A 12,149-nucleotide genomic window follows, 5' to 3' on the forward strand; every position below is an offset into this window, starting at 1 on the left:
TCCGAGGTGGGGCCTTCTCCTATATTTTATTCTGCTGCTGCTGCTAAGTCGCTTCAGTCATGTCCGACTCTGTGCGACCCCGTAGACGGCAGCCCACCAGACTTCCCTGCCCCTGGGATTCTCCAGGCAAGAACACTGGAGTGGGTTGCCATTTCCTTCTCCAATGCATGAAAGTGGAAAGTGAAAGTGAAGTCGTTCAGTCGTACCCGACTCTTAGCGACCCCATGGACTGCAGCCTACCAGGCTCCTCTGTCCATGGATTTTCCAGGCAAGAGTACTGGAGTGGGGTGCCATTGCCTTCTCTGATATTTTATTCTAGTAGATCATAATTTAGCTTCCAGGTTCAGATTGAAATGCTCTACACTTTTCCTTTTCTGATACTGTCCTTATCTGGTTTGGGAGTCATATAAGAAAGTGGGCAGCCTCTTCTCATTCTCTGTTTTCTGGAACAACTAGTATAAGATAAGGACCATCTGTTCCCCTTCCACTGGGACTCTTCTGCACTGGAGTCTTAGATTATAATTTTCTTTACTGGTTACTGATCTATTTTTTCTTAAAAGGCCTTTACGTTAAGTTTTAATTTTTACTGACATACAATCATTTGTAATATTCTTTGATATTTTGACATTTTAAATTTCTGTGGGGGCTCAGAGGTCAGATCATGTAGGGCCCAGTGGCTGTGGGAAGGTCTTGGGATTTGCCCTAAACATGATGGAAAGGGTGAAAGGATATTGTTATAGAAGAACCCATTTTGCCAACACAAAACTCCCAGTCTGCTTCAAGATTATGAAGGGTTGGAAGGTGGATTCTAAAAAGGGAATTCTGTGATGAGATTGGGGCTGGGGCTGGGGGCTGCTTTCAAGTCCTAAATCTGGGGAATTTGAGATGGGCTCCCTGAGATCCTGGCAAGCCCGTGGGTCAAGTGTACAGGAGGCTTTCAGAAAGACTTCAGAGCCATGGTCAGAATGGCCAGCACTCCGAGGAAACACGGCACAGGAAGTCAAGACTTCATCTGGGGGCAGAGACAGGTTTCCTTATGGATTTCACAGGGACATTGGGAGATAAATATTATCTTTTATTATACCCCATGCATCTCATTTGGTCAGGGAGAAGAGGTGGTGGGCTTCTCTGGTACCACTAGTGGTAAAGAATCCACCTCCCAGTGCAGGAGATGCAAGAGACACAGGTTCGATCCCCGGGTCAGGAAGACCCCCTGGACTAGAAAGGAAATGACAACCCACTCCAGTATTCTTGCCCGGAATATTCCATGGACAGAGGAGCCTGGCGGGCTGCAGTTCATGGGGTCGCCAGGAGTCAGACATGACTGAGCACACAGGTGGCAGAGGAGGTGAGAGGAGCTGACTCAGGGTTTTGTGTGTTTTTTTAACATTTTTATGTATTTATTGAATTTAATTTATTTGGCTGTCCCAGGTCTTAGTCTCGGTACATGAGATCTTTGGCTTTGGCCGCGGCACGCGGGCTCTTTAGTTGAGGTATACAGACTTTTAGTTGCACGATCTAATTCCCTGGCCGGGGATCGAACCCGGGCCCCCTGTGTTGGACTACCAGGAAAGTCACCCTGATTGAGGTTTTTAAAATCCCCCTTTGGCTGCTGTGTAGAGACTAGCCTGGAGGCCCAGGGTGGAAAGAGGGACTGTTGTCCAGGAGAGGGACAGGGGGACTTGGGCCACAGAGGCAGAGAGAGGAAAGAAGAGGAGAGGTCTGGATATTGAGCCTGGGCCCGCCACCATTCAGAGATCAGGGGAAGATAGGGAAACACAGCCATGGACATAGGACAAGAGAGGCTGGTAGGGAGGAAGTCAGCCCAGAGAGGGAGGGCTCCCAGCCAAGTGAAGTAAGTGTTTCAGAAATGAGTGGGTGATCAGCTCTGACAAGAGGCACTGAGAGGTCAAGGCAAGGCTGACTGAGTGAACTAAATTTGGCAACCTCACTTGTTCCCTAGGCCCAACTCCAAAAACCAGACATACAAGGTGCATTACAGACATTGGCTATTTAAATGTGGCTGAAATTGGCCTCAGAAAAATATTCTTTCCCCTGAGAAACTTGTACCCTTTGTTATCTCTGGAAGAGGGAAGCTGAATTATTACATCTCCCTTTTTGCTTTGGCTCCCTGGAAGCTCAAAGCCAAATTTGATCTGCAGATAATAGAATGCTTTATACGCGCATGCTAAGTCACTTCAGTCGAGTCCAACTCCTCGTGACCCTATGGACTGTAGCCCCCCAGGCTCCTCTGTCCATGGGGATTCTCCAGGCAAGAATTTTGGAGTGGGTGGTGATTCCCTCCTTCAGGGGATCTTCCCAACCCGGGGATCGGATTAGCGTCTCTTTCGTCTTCTGCACTGGCACGTGAGTTCTTTACCACTAGCACCGCCTGGGAAGCCCAAGTGTCTTATGGGCTTCACTTAACAATAGACCGGCATACTTATATCTTTATGTTCTTGCTCCAGAGCTTCACATTCTCTTTTCAACTATCTTCTCACATTCCTGAGTCTCCATTTTTGTTTTGAGATTTTATCTTCTTTGTTCTTACCAGAAGTTACCTCACTTATATTGGGAATGAGGCAGGTATGCAAATTAATTCTACCATTTAGCAAATATATGGAGATGCCTTATACTAGTTAAGTTTTTTGGTTTGCAACTGACAGAACTAAATTAAGCCAAAAGGATAAAATAAGTAATTGGCTTATTTTACTAATAAATAAACAGGGCCTGACCTCATTTTTTGCCTGGATTGAAAGATTTGAGCCCCTTTGCATGTGTGTGTGCGTGCGTCTGTGCGTGCGTGTGTGGTGTGTCTGTGTGTGCACGCATGCGTGTATGTGTGTGTCTTTCTCTTCCTCATTTCATCGTCATTTCTCTCTCTGTGTTGGCTTCATTTTCTCCAGTGGGAGTGTTGGCTGCAGGCAGCACCAGATTTCTGTCCTTGGCCCTTTGCCACCAGAGTAGCGAGAGGACTCTTCCCAAGTAGGATTCTGACATTTCCTGCCTTGAGTCTCATGGCCACCCCTGGACCAATCACAGGGACTTAGTGGGACAAGGACTGTGACCCGCTGTACTGTGGAACCTTCTGGGTGGAGTGGGAGGAGCAGTGTTCTAAGGATAGAAAACAGTATGGAGTTTCCTCCAAAAAATTAAAAATAGAACTACCATACAATCCTGCAATTTCACTCTTGGACCAACGAAAACTAAAACACTAATTCTAAAAGATATATGCAGCCCAGTGTTCAACACAGCACTATCTATAATTGCCAAGGTATGGAAGCAACCTAAGTGCCCATCGATAGATGAATGGATAAAGCAGATGTGATACGTAAATAGATATTGATAGATGTTAGAATATTTGCTAAGTCACTTCAGTTGTGTCCAGCTCTTTGCGACCCTATAGACTGTAGCCCACCAGGCTCCTCTGTCCATGGGATTCTCCAGGCAAGAATACTGGAGTGGGTTGCCATTTCCTTAGCCAGATATTAGATTATTACTCATCCATAAAAAAAAGAACGAAACCTTGCCATTTGTGACAAGATGGATGGAACAGAAAGGTATTATGCTAGTGAAATAAGTCAGACAAAGAAAGACAGATACCGTACGTTTTACTTCATGAAATCTACAAAACAAAACTAATACAACAAAACAGAAATAGACTCACAGATAAAGAGAGCAAACTAGTGGTTGCCAGAAGAGAGGGGCGTGCGGGGATAGGCAGATAGAAGGGGATTAAGAAGTGTCAACTGGGCTTCCCAGGTGGCGCAGTGGTAAAGAATCCCCCTGCCAGTGCAGGATACTCAAGAGATGCAGGCTCAGTCCCTGGGTCGGGAAGACCCCCCTGGAGGAGGGCACAGCAACCCACTCCAGTATTCTTCCTGGAGAATCCCATAGATAGAGGAGGCTGGCAGGCTACAGTCCATAGGGTCACAAAAAGCTGGACACAACTGAAGCAACTGAGCACACACACTTGCAAGAGATATAAACAACCAGTTATATATGTATATATATACATATGTACACACACACATATATATATAAAGTTAATAAAAACCTTGGGACTTCCCTGGCTGTCCAGTGGTTAAGACTCCACATTTCCAATGCAGGGGCCACAGATTTGATCCCTGGGTGAGGAACTAAGATCTCACATACTGAGGCATGGCCAGTTAAAAAAAAGAAAGAAAGAAAGTCAACAAAATAAATGTCACAAGGATGTAATCTATAGCACAGGGAATATAGTCAATAATATTATAAATAACTTAATATGGTAAGTATCTATAAAAATACCAAACCACTATGTTGTACATTTGAAACTAGTATAATATTGTAAGTCAACTATACTTCAATTTTTAAAAAGGGAAAATTTCAATTGCATTAATTTTTTAAAGGTTGGGGATGTGAGGTGAGGTGACTTGAAGGCAGAGGGTCAGGGCAGACCATAGTACAAAAACGTGCTTATCGTGTCTCTATAACAGACATCCTACAGATGCAGATATGAATAAGATGAGCCTCCCTGCCTTGAGACGGTCACAGAGCATGAGGGAGGTGAAACATGCACACACGGTTGTAATCCAAACCACCGGAACTTCGGAAGAGGGATGGGCAAAAGACGTGCAGAGTTCAAAGGAGAGAGGACTTCCGATTCTGGCCACAAACAAGTCAGGTGGATCCTTTGGCTGCAAACAATGAAGAAACTGGATTGTTCAATCGCTCAGTCATGTCCGACTCTTCATGACCCCGTGGACTACAGAATGCCAGGCTTCCCTGTCCTTACCATCTCCCAGAATTTGCTCAAATTCATGTCCATTGAGTCAGTGATACCATCCAACCATCTCATCCTCTGTCGCCCCCCTTCTCCTCTGCCCTCAGTCTTTCTCAGCATCAGGGTCTTTTCCAATGAGTATAAGAAACAACCCTGCTTTCAGATGTTAGAAAACTGGTAGCACAGGACTGTAATCCCTCAGAAAAGGGAATCAGAAATAATTCCCAGAGTTCACACAGGTCTAGAAATCTTTATGAGATTCTCTCTAGTTAGAGAGATTTCACTGAGTACACAGAAAATTCAGTAGAGAACCAGAAGAGCCATGTCTTAGAAGTGAGCCTAAATCAGCCCCTAATGAAGGCTACTCACCATTCAGGAGCTTGTAACAAATCTCAAAATGATCAGGCTAACCCAGGAGTAACAACCAAATTGCCAGGAAGAGTCCAACACTCTTTAAAGAAATTCAGTGAAATCCAGATCAATAATGTAAAATTCGCAATGCAATGTTTGGCATCCAATAAAAATTTAACAGATATACAAAGAAGAATACTCTGATTAATAACCAGGAGAAAATATCTGTCAATTAAAACAACCCAGAAGATGGCAATACTCTCCACACCAACTTAACTCAATCTCTATTGAAATCTCAGCTGCCTTTTACAGGAACTGACAAGCTGATCCTAAAATTTACATGCAAAGTCAAGGGGCCCAGAATAGCCAAACAATCTTGAAAAAGAACAAAGTTAGAAGACTTACATTTCCCGATTTGAAAACTTAGTGCAGGGACTTCCCTGGTGGTCCAGTGGTTAAGATTCCACACTTCCATTTCACTGAGATCCCGCATGCTGCATGGCACAGCCAAAAAAAGAAAACTTAGTGCAAACCTATCTATATCCCAGCAATCTTGATTCCAGCTTGTGAGTCATCCAGCCTGACATTTTGCATGATGTACTCTGCATATAAGTTAAATAAACAGGGTGATAATATACAACCTTAATGTACTCTTTTCCCAATTTTGAACCAGTCCACTGTTCTATGTCTGGTTCTAACTGTTGCTTCTTATCCTGCATACAGGTTTCTCAGGAAACAGGTAAGGTGGCCTGGTATTCCCATCTCTTTAAGAATTTTCCACAGTTTGTTGTGATCCACAATGCCAGAGGCTTTAGCATTGTCAATGAAGCAGAAGTAGATGTTTTTTGGGAATTCCCTTGCTTTTTCTAGGATCCAACAGATGTTGGCAATTTGATCTCTATTCTTTTGCTTTTTCTAAATCTAGCCGTACATCTGCAAGTTCTTGGTTCACATACTGCTGAAGCCTAGCTTGAAGGATTTTGAGGATAGTCTACTAGCATATGAAATGAGTGCAATTATATGGTAGTTTGAACATTCCTTGGCATTGCCTTTCTTTGGGATTGGAGTGAAAATTAACTTTTTCCAGTCCTGTGGCCACTGCTGAGTTTTCCATATTTGCTGGCATATTGAGTTCAGCACTTTCACAGCATCATGTTTTAGGATTTGAAGTAGCTTACTTGGAATTCCATCACCTCTACTAGCTTTGCTCATAGTAATTCTTTCTAAGACCCACTTGACTTCACACTCCAGGATGTCTGGTTCTAGGTGAGTGATCACACCATCATGGTTATCCAAGCTATTAAGGCCTTTTTTGTATAGTTCTGTGTATCCTTGCCACCTATTCTTAATCTCTTCTGCTTCTGTTAGGTCCTTACTATTTCTGTCCTTTATCATGCCCATCTTTGCAAGAAAGATTCCCTTGATATCGCTAACTTTTTTTTTTTTACAAGATCTCTAGTCTTTCCCATTCTATTGGTTTATACTATAATGGAAAGAATATAAAAAAGAATATCTATCTATCTATCTATATATATGCACAACCAAATCACTTTCCTATATAGCAGAAATTAGCACATTGTAAATCAACTATTCTTCAATGAAATAAAATTTTAAATAACTTGTGCCTCAAAGGACACCATCAAAAAAGTGAAAAGACAGTCCACAAAAATGGGAGAAGATATTTACAAATCATATATCTGATAAAAGAGTAGTATCTAAAATACAATGGGCTTCCCAGGTGGCTCAGTGGTAGAGAATCTGCCACAGTACAGGAGACACAGGCTCGATCCTTGGGTCAGGAAGAGCCCTGGAAAAGGAAAAGGCAATCCAGGCCAGTATTCTTGCCTGTAAAATCCCATGGACCAAGGAGCCTTGGTGGGTTATAGTCGATGGGGTCGCAAAAGAGTTGGACACGATTGAGCGACTAAACAACAACATGGGAGTCTTTACGACATACCAGTCTTGGGCCCTCATCTAGTTAGATCAGAATCTCTGGAGATGGACCCTGGGCACCAGTCACCTTCCAAGATCCCCAGTAATTCCAATATGTGGTCAAAGGTGAGACCCCTGTACACGGGGCCCAGGAGCTGAGTTTGGTCACAGCCTAAGGCCAGAGCCTAGAACAGCCTGGCACAAAGTAGGTGGTTGGCAGATATCTGTAAATATCTCCATGCATGTGTGTGTGCTCAGTGGCTTCAGTCACGTCCAACTCTTGGCAACCCTATGGACTGTAGCCCGCCAGGCTCCTTCTTCCATGGGATTCTGGAGTGGGTTGCCTTGCTGTCCTCCCAACTCAGGAATCAAACCTGCATTTCTTGTGTCTACTGCATTGCACGTGGATTCTTTACCACTGAGCCACCGGGGAAGCCCAAATATCTCCTTAAACAACCCTAATACGATGCTCATTTAATAAGGAAACTGAGGCACAGAGAGGTTGGGTTACCCGCTTAAAGCCACAAGGCTGGTAAGCAGTGGTGCTATAACCAAATTATTTAATACATACAAGGAGTATCAGCCCAGAGCCAAGACTCTTCCTGGGAGGACTCCAGTCCCTTGAGAATGATGGGTAGGTGGATCCCAAGTGGAGATGGGACCAGGTCAGGAATGAAATGGGGCCTTTAGAGGAGGAATGGAGCCCCCACACCAAAACTGATCAGCTTCCCTGCTTGACTTCAGCTGTGGCTCCAGACAAAGGTGGTGGGTGGTGGCAGGGAACCCACAGGCAGAAACAAAACTCAGAGAATTTAGGGGAATAGGAAAGTGAAATCAACCCCAGCACAGGGCAGGGGGTGGGAGAGAATTGGTGGCTGGAAACAAGGGCGGCACTCGCCCCTCCCCACCCCCTGCCCGTCACTCAAAGGGTCAGGCTCCCCACACAGCACCCCTGCCTGCAGCTGCTTCCACACCCCGGCCTCCTCCAAGTTCCCAGAATAGCCAGAACACTGCTGCCCCGTCCCTCTCCCCTCTCCATGCCTGCTTTTCCTTCACAACACGTCCCACCCCACCCCACCGCACCCCCACCCCCACCCCTGGGCACTGGTTCTCTGAGCAAATGTTCACCAGAGCAATTTGTCCTTTTTCTTTTGTGCTCTTGTCCCCAGAGCCCAGAGCAATACCTGGCACAGAGTAGGTGCTCAGGAAATATTTGTTGAGTGAGTGAAGGAAGGAGACACCTATGAGCCCAAGAACACCACAGGGGCACTGTTTGCCTGCTTTTATAGACAGTGTCCAGGAGGATCAATTGCTTTGGCCCTTTCTGAAGATGACAATTGACAATACTTCTTGGTTTTGCTTTCAGCATGGGTTGCACGGACCTAGCAACCTAGCTCCTTGGTTTGGGCATTCCAGGTATCCCCATGGTCCTAAAAAGCCTCCCTTTAAAATGGATCTTTCAGGGACTTTCCTGGTGGTCCAGTGGTTCAGACTCTGCTCCCAATGCTGAGGGCGCACGTTCGATCCCTGGTTGGGGAACTAAGATCCTGCATGCCACGCAGCATGACCACAAAATTAATAATAAATAAGTAAAATAAAATAGACTTTCCCTTTCACCCATCCCCAGTCCCATTCCTGCTCCCCACAGCACCGCACTCTTGTGTGTCTAGCTCACGTCCTTCCAATCTGCTTTCCAGGCATTTATTTCCATACGCGTCAGTTACAGGCACCATTTACTGAGTGCTTACTATTGAAACCTGAGAAGTGGAGCATTTCCTGCCATATCAATAAACGAGGCTGTCGAAGTCCTCAGGGATTCCAGCCCTCCAGGGCACTCAGGAAGAAGAACAATACCGGGATCCAGCAGCCACCAGGCTGTAGCCGCTCCCTAAGGAGAGCACTGAGGAAAAACACAGGATGGTGGCCCCAGATAGCTGAGATGCGTATGAAAGGAATGCATCTTCCCATACGTAGAAAAGCCCTAAATTCCTTAACTTGAGACATCTGGTTTTCTTTAATTCACAAAAATACTTTTGATGTTCAGATTACCTGCCCTTTGTTGGCTGCAAACGTCTAAGTACCCTGACCTCACCCCACCCCCACTTCCTCTGAGCAGTTCTCTCGGGTCACTTGAGATGATGTCTACCCAGTTTGAAGTCCTAAAAATTCCCGCCAAGTAAAACATATCTCGCAACTTTTAGGTTGTGACTATTTTTGAAGTTGACAAACAGGTTGCTGTGATTTTAGGGCTCTGAAGAGCTCTGGTACCATAGTCTTTTATGTCTCGATGCAGAGAAGAATTCATTGAGAGCAAGTGATAGATAAAAAGTGATTTATTACCATATGTAAAATAGATAGCCAACAGGAATTCGCTGTATGGCTAAGGAAACTCAAATGGGGGCTCTGTATCAACCTAGAACAGTGGGATGGGGTGGGAGAAGGGAGGGAAGTTCAAAAGAGAGGGGATATATGTATACCTACGGCTGATTCATGTTGAGGTTTGACAGAAAACAACAAAATTCTGTAAAGCAATTATCCTTCAATAAAAAATAAATAAATTTTTAAAAAGTGGTTTATTAGAATAGGATGCTTGTGAAGCTTACAAGTGGACAGGCGAGGGGATATCATGCCCTGAGAACTTACTGGGCTACGGTTTAATAACCAGAGGAAGAGTGGGGAGGGGGAGAGGAATTTCTTTGTCTTTCTTGAGTAGACATCACGCTTCCATTATCATTTCCTCCTCCAGGTTCAGCAGGGACGTTTTCCTGTCCCTACATGGTCAAGCTGAGTCCACAAAATTATTGTTTTTATATGTGCAGAGAGCATGCCCTAGGGATCATGAACTTACTGAGCTCACTGGGCAGGATGTGGGTCTCATGCTACCATTGTTTTATTGTTTGGGGGCACGTCTTGTGCTTCTCAGCCTGCTTGGTTTTGTGGTTAAACAAACCTGCTTTCTTGAGTAATCATTAACTTACAGGGGTCTCCCATAGTTTTTCTACTTACAATACCCTAGTGGGATTAACTACTTAAACACCTACTTTGTCCCTTGACTCTGTCCCTATCACTATGTGCTAGATCCTGTGCTAAGCACTCTATGTGTCATAGGAGGTGCTAGGATTGTCCCCACTTTAGAGATGAGGAAACTGAAGCACAGAGAGCTTAAGTCACTGGCTCAAGGTCACAGAGTAAGTGACAGAAATATATAGCATTGTTGTGCTGTCTGCGTTTTGACTTTCCATAAACACTGCTGCGTTATAGATCTGTTCTGCATTTTCCTGTTTTTCTGATGCAGTGAAGATTTGGTCACACTGCTACCAGCCATAGGAGAAGGCAATGGCACCCCATTCCGGTACTCTTGCCTGGAAAATCCCAGGGACGGAGGAGCCTGGTGGGCTGCCTTCTATGGGGTCTCACAGAGTCGGACACGACTGAAGCGACTTAGCAGCAGCAGCTACCAGCCATGCCGCGCCCCAGTGACAAATAACTTGGAGCCTCCAACTCTCTGCCACCTCTAACCACGCCTATGACATGTCTTTCTTCCTGTGAGAGGTCTTACCCAGAAGTGGAACAGCTGGAGGTCACTTAGCTGCCAAGCTGCCTTTTCAAACATGCCCCTAGTTTACACTCTCACCAGAAGCACTAGACTTCCACGTACCCACTCCCACCAGCCATCTGTTTTACCTGGCTTGCCTTTTTGGAGGGGGTAGGGCTTGCAGTATCGTCATTCTCCGACCAGGGATTGGCCCCAGCGTTGGGAGTGTGCAGTCCTAACCACTGGACTGCCAGGGAATTTCCTTTTGACTTTCTGTTCTTGCCAATCTGATGGGTCTTGTGTGAGATCTTGTTTTCCCTTGTCGCTTTCCGATTACTGGAGTGGGCACACAAGTGTTAGCCCTTGTTCCATTTCTAAAAATAGCATTTGAACACACAGGCGCACACAAAATAGAAAGGACATGATTTCAGAACAAAGATAGCTCAACTATAATTATGGGAGTTGAGTGTCACCCATGTCCTGCCCCTCTCCCCAGCAACACGGAGCCCCCTGAGAGAGTCCAGAGCCATCTGCCGCTCTCACCAAACACTCTGCACAAGGAGAGGAGGGACCAGGCCCCTGGTGGAGCGCCTGGGTCACAGCTGCCATGCCCCCGCCGCAGTGCCCATAGCCCAGAAGAGTGGGAACCTGGTCCCATCCATGTCCTGGAGACAAACTTAACCACACCAGAGAAAGAATGGGGGGGGAACCTCGTGAACACCACCTCCCCACACTCTGGACCCCTGCACAAGCCTGTGTACAATCTCTGTGCCAATGAACAAACTCAGGCCACTCAACTCACTTGCTGAGCCTCAATCTTCTCCTCTGTGAAATGGGTGGTGATGAGGACACCTTTCTGAGAGAGTGGACTCAGATAAACAAGAGCAGGATGATGAGATACTGCCGCGCATTGGGTCTCCTGGCAACCATGAGGGGCGGTATCAATAGCTCTGGGTGGGGACTTCTCTGGTGGTCCAGTGGTTAAGAGTGTGCCTGCTGATGCAGGGGACAGGGGTTCAGTCCCTGGTCCAGGAAGATTCCACATGCCACTGGGCAGCGAAGCCCATGTGCCACAACTACTGAGCCTGTCCTCTGGAGTCCGTGCTCCAACAGGAGAACCCACCACAAGGAGAAGCCCATACACCACAACTGGAGAGCAGCCCTCACTGCTCCAAGAGAAAGTCCGTGCAGCATCGAAGACCCAGGGCGGCCATGAAGAAAGCAAGCTGCTCAAGAAAGAGAAAAAGCAAGAGCTTTTAAAAAATCGCCCCATATGATGGATGTGGAAGGCTGGAGAGGTGAAGTGGCGAAGTCACCCATGTCATGCAGCTCGGCAGGTCCTTCCTCCAGGGCAGGGGCAGAAAGTGAGGTCACTCCCACCCCAAATCTCTCCGGCCCCTCCCTTCCTCCTCAGCCCCTGGGCCTGCACGTCTGGAAGCGACCAGGGCAGGTGTCGGGGAGGAGCCCACACCGCTGCCTTCTCTCCCTCCATGAAGCTTCTGGGACTCTGAGGGGCAGCCAGCGCCCGGACACCCCCTCAGCTGAGGTGAGCCGAGTTTGGGGCTG

General features: G+C 46.3%; 1 long non-coding RNA gene across 1 annotated transcript; it reads right to left on the bottom strand.

The window, feature by feature from the left end:
- Positions 1–3,730: 3,730 nt before the first annotated feature.
- Positions 3,731–10,895, bottom strand: LOC138984725 (uncharacterized). The gene is made up of 3 exons (XR_011462004.1): positions 10,733–10,895; positions 5,522–5,610; positions 3,731–4,679 (listed from the first exon to the last, which is right to left on the bottom strand). It is a non-coding gene; the product is annotated as an uncharacterized lncRNA (long non-coding RNA).
- Positions 10,896–12,149: the final 1,254 nt, after the last annotated feature.

Source organism: Bos mutus, chromosome 22 (assembly GCF_027580195.1).
Source record: "Bos mutus isolate GX-2022 chromosome 22, NWIPB_WYAK_1.1, whole genome shotgun sequence".
In the NCBI taxonomy this organism is placed as follows: domain Eukaryota; kingdom Metazoa; phylum Chordata; class Mammalia; order Artiodactyla; family Bovidae; genus Bos; species Bos mutus.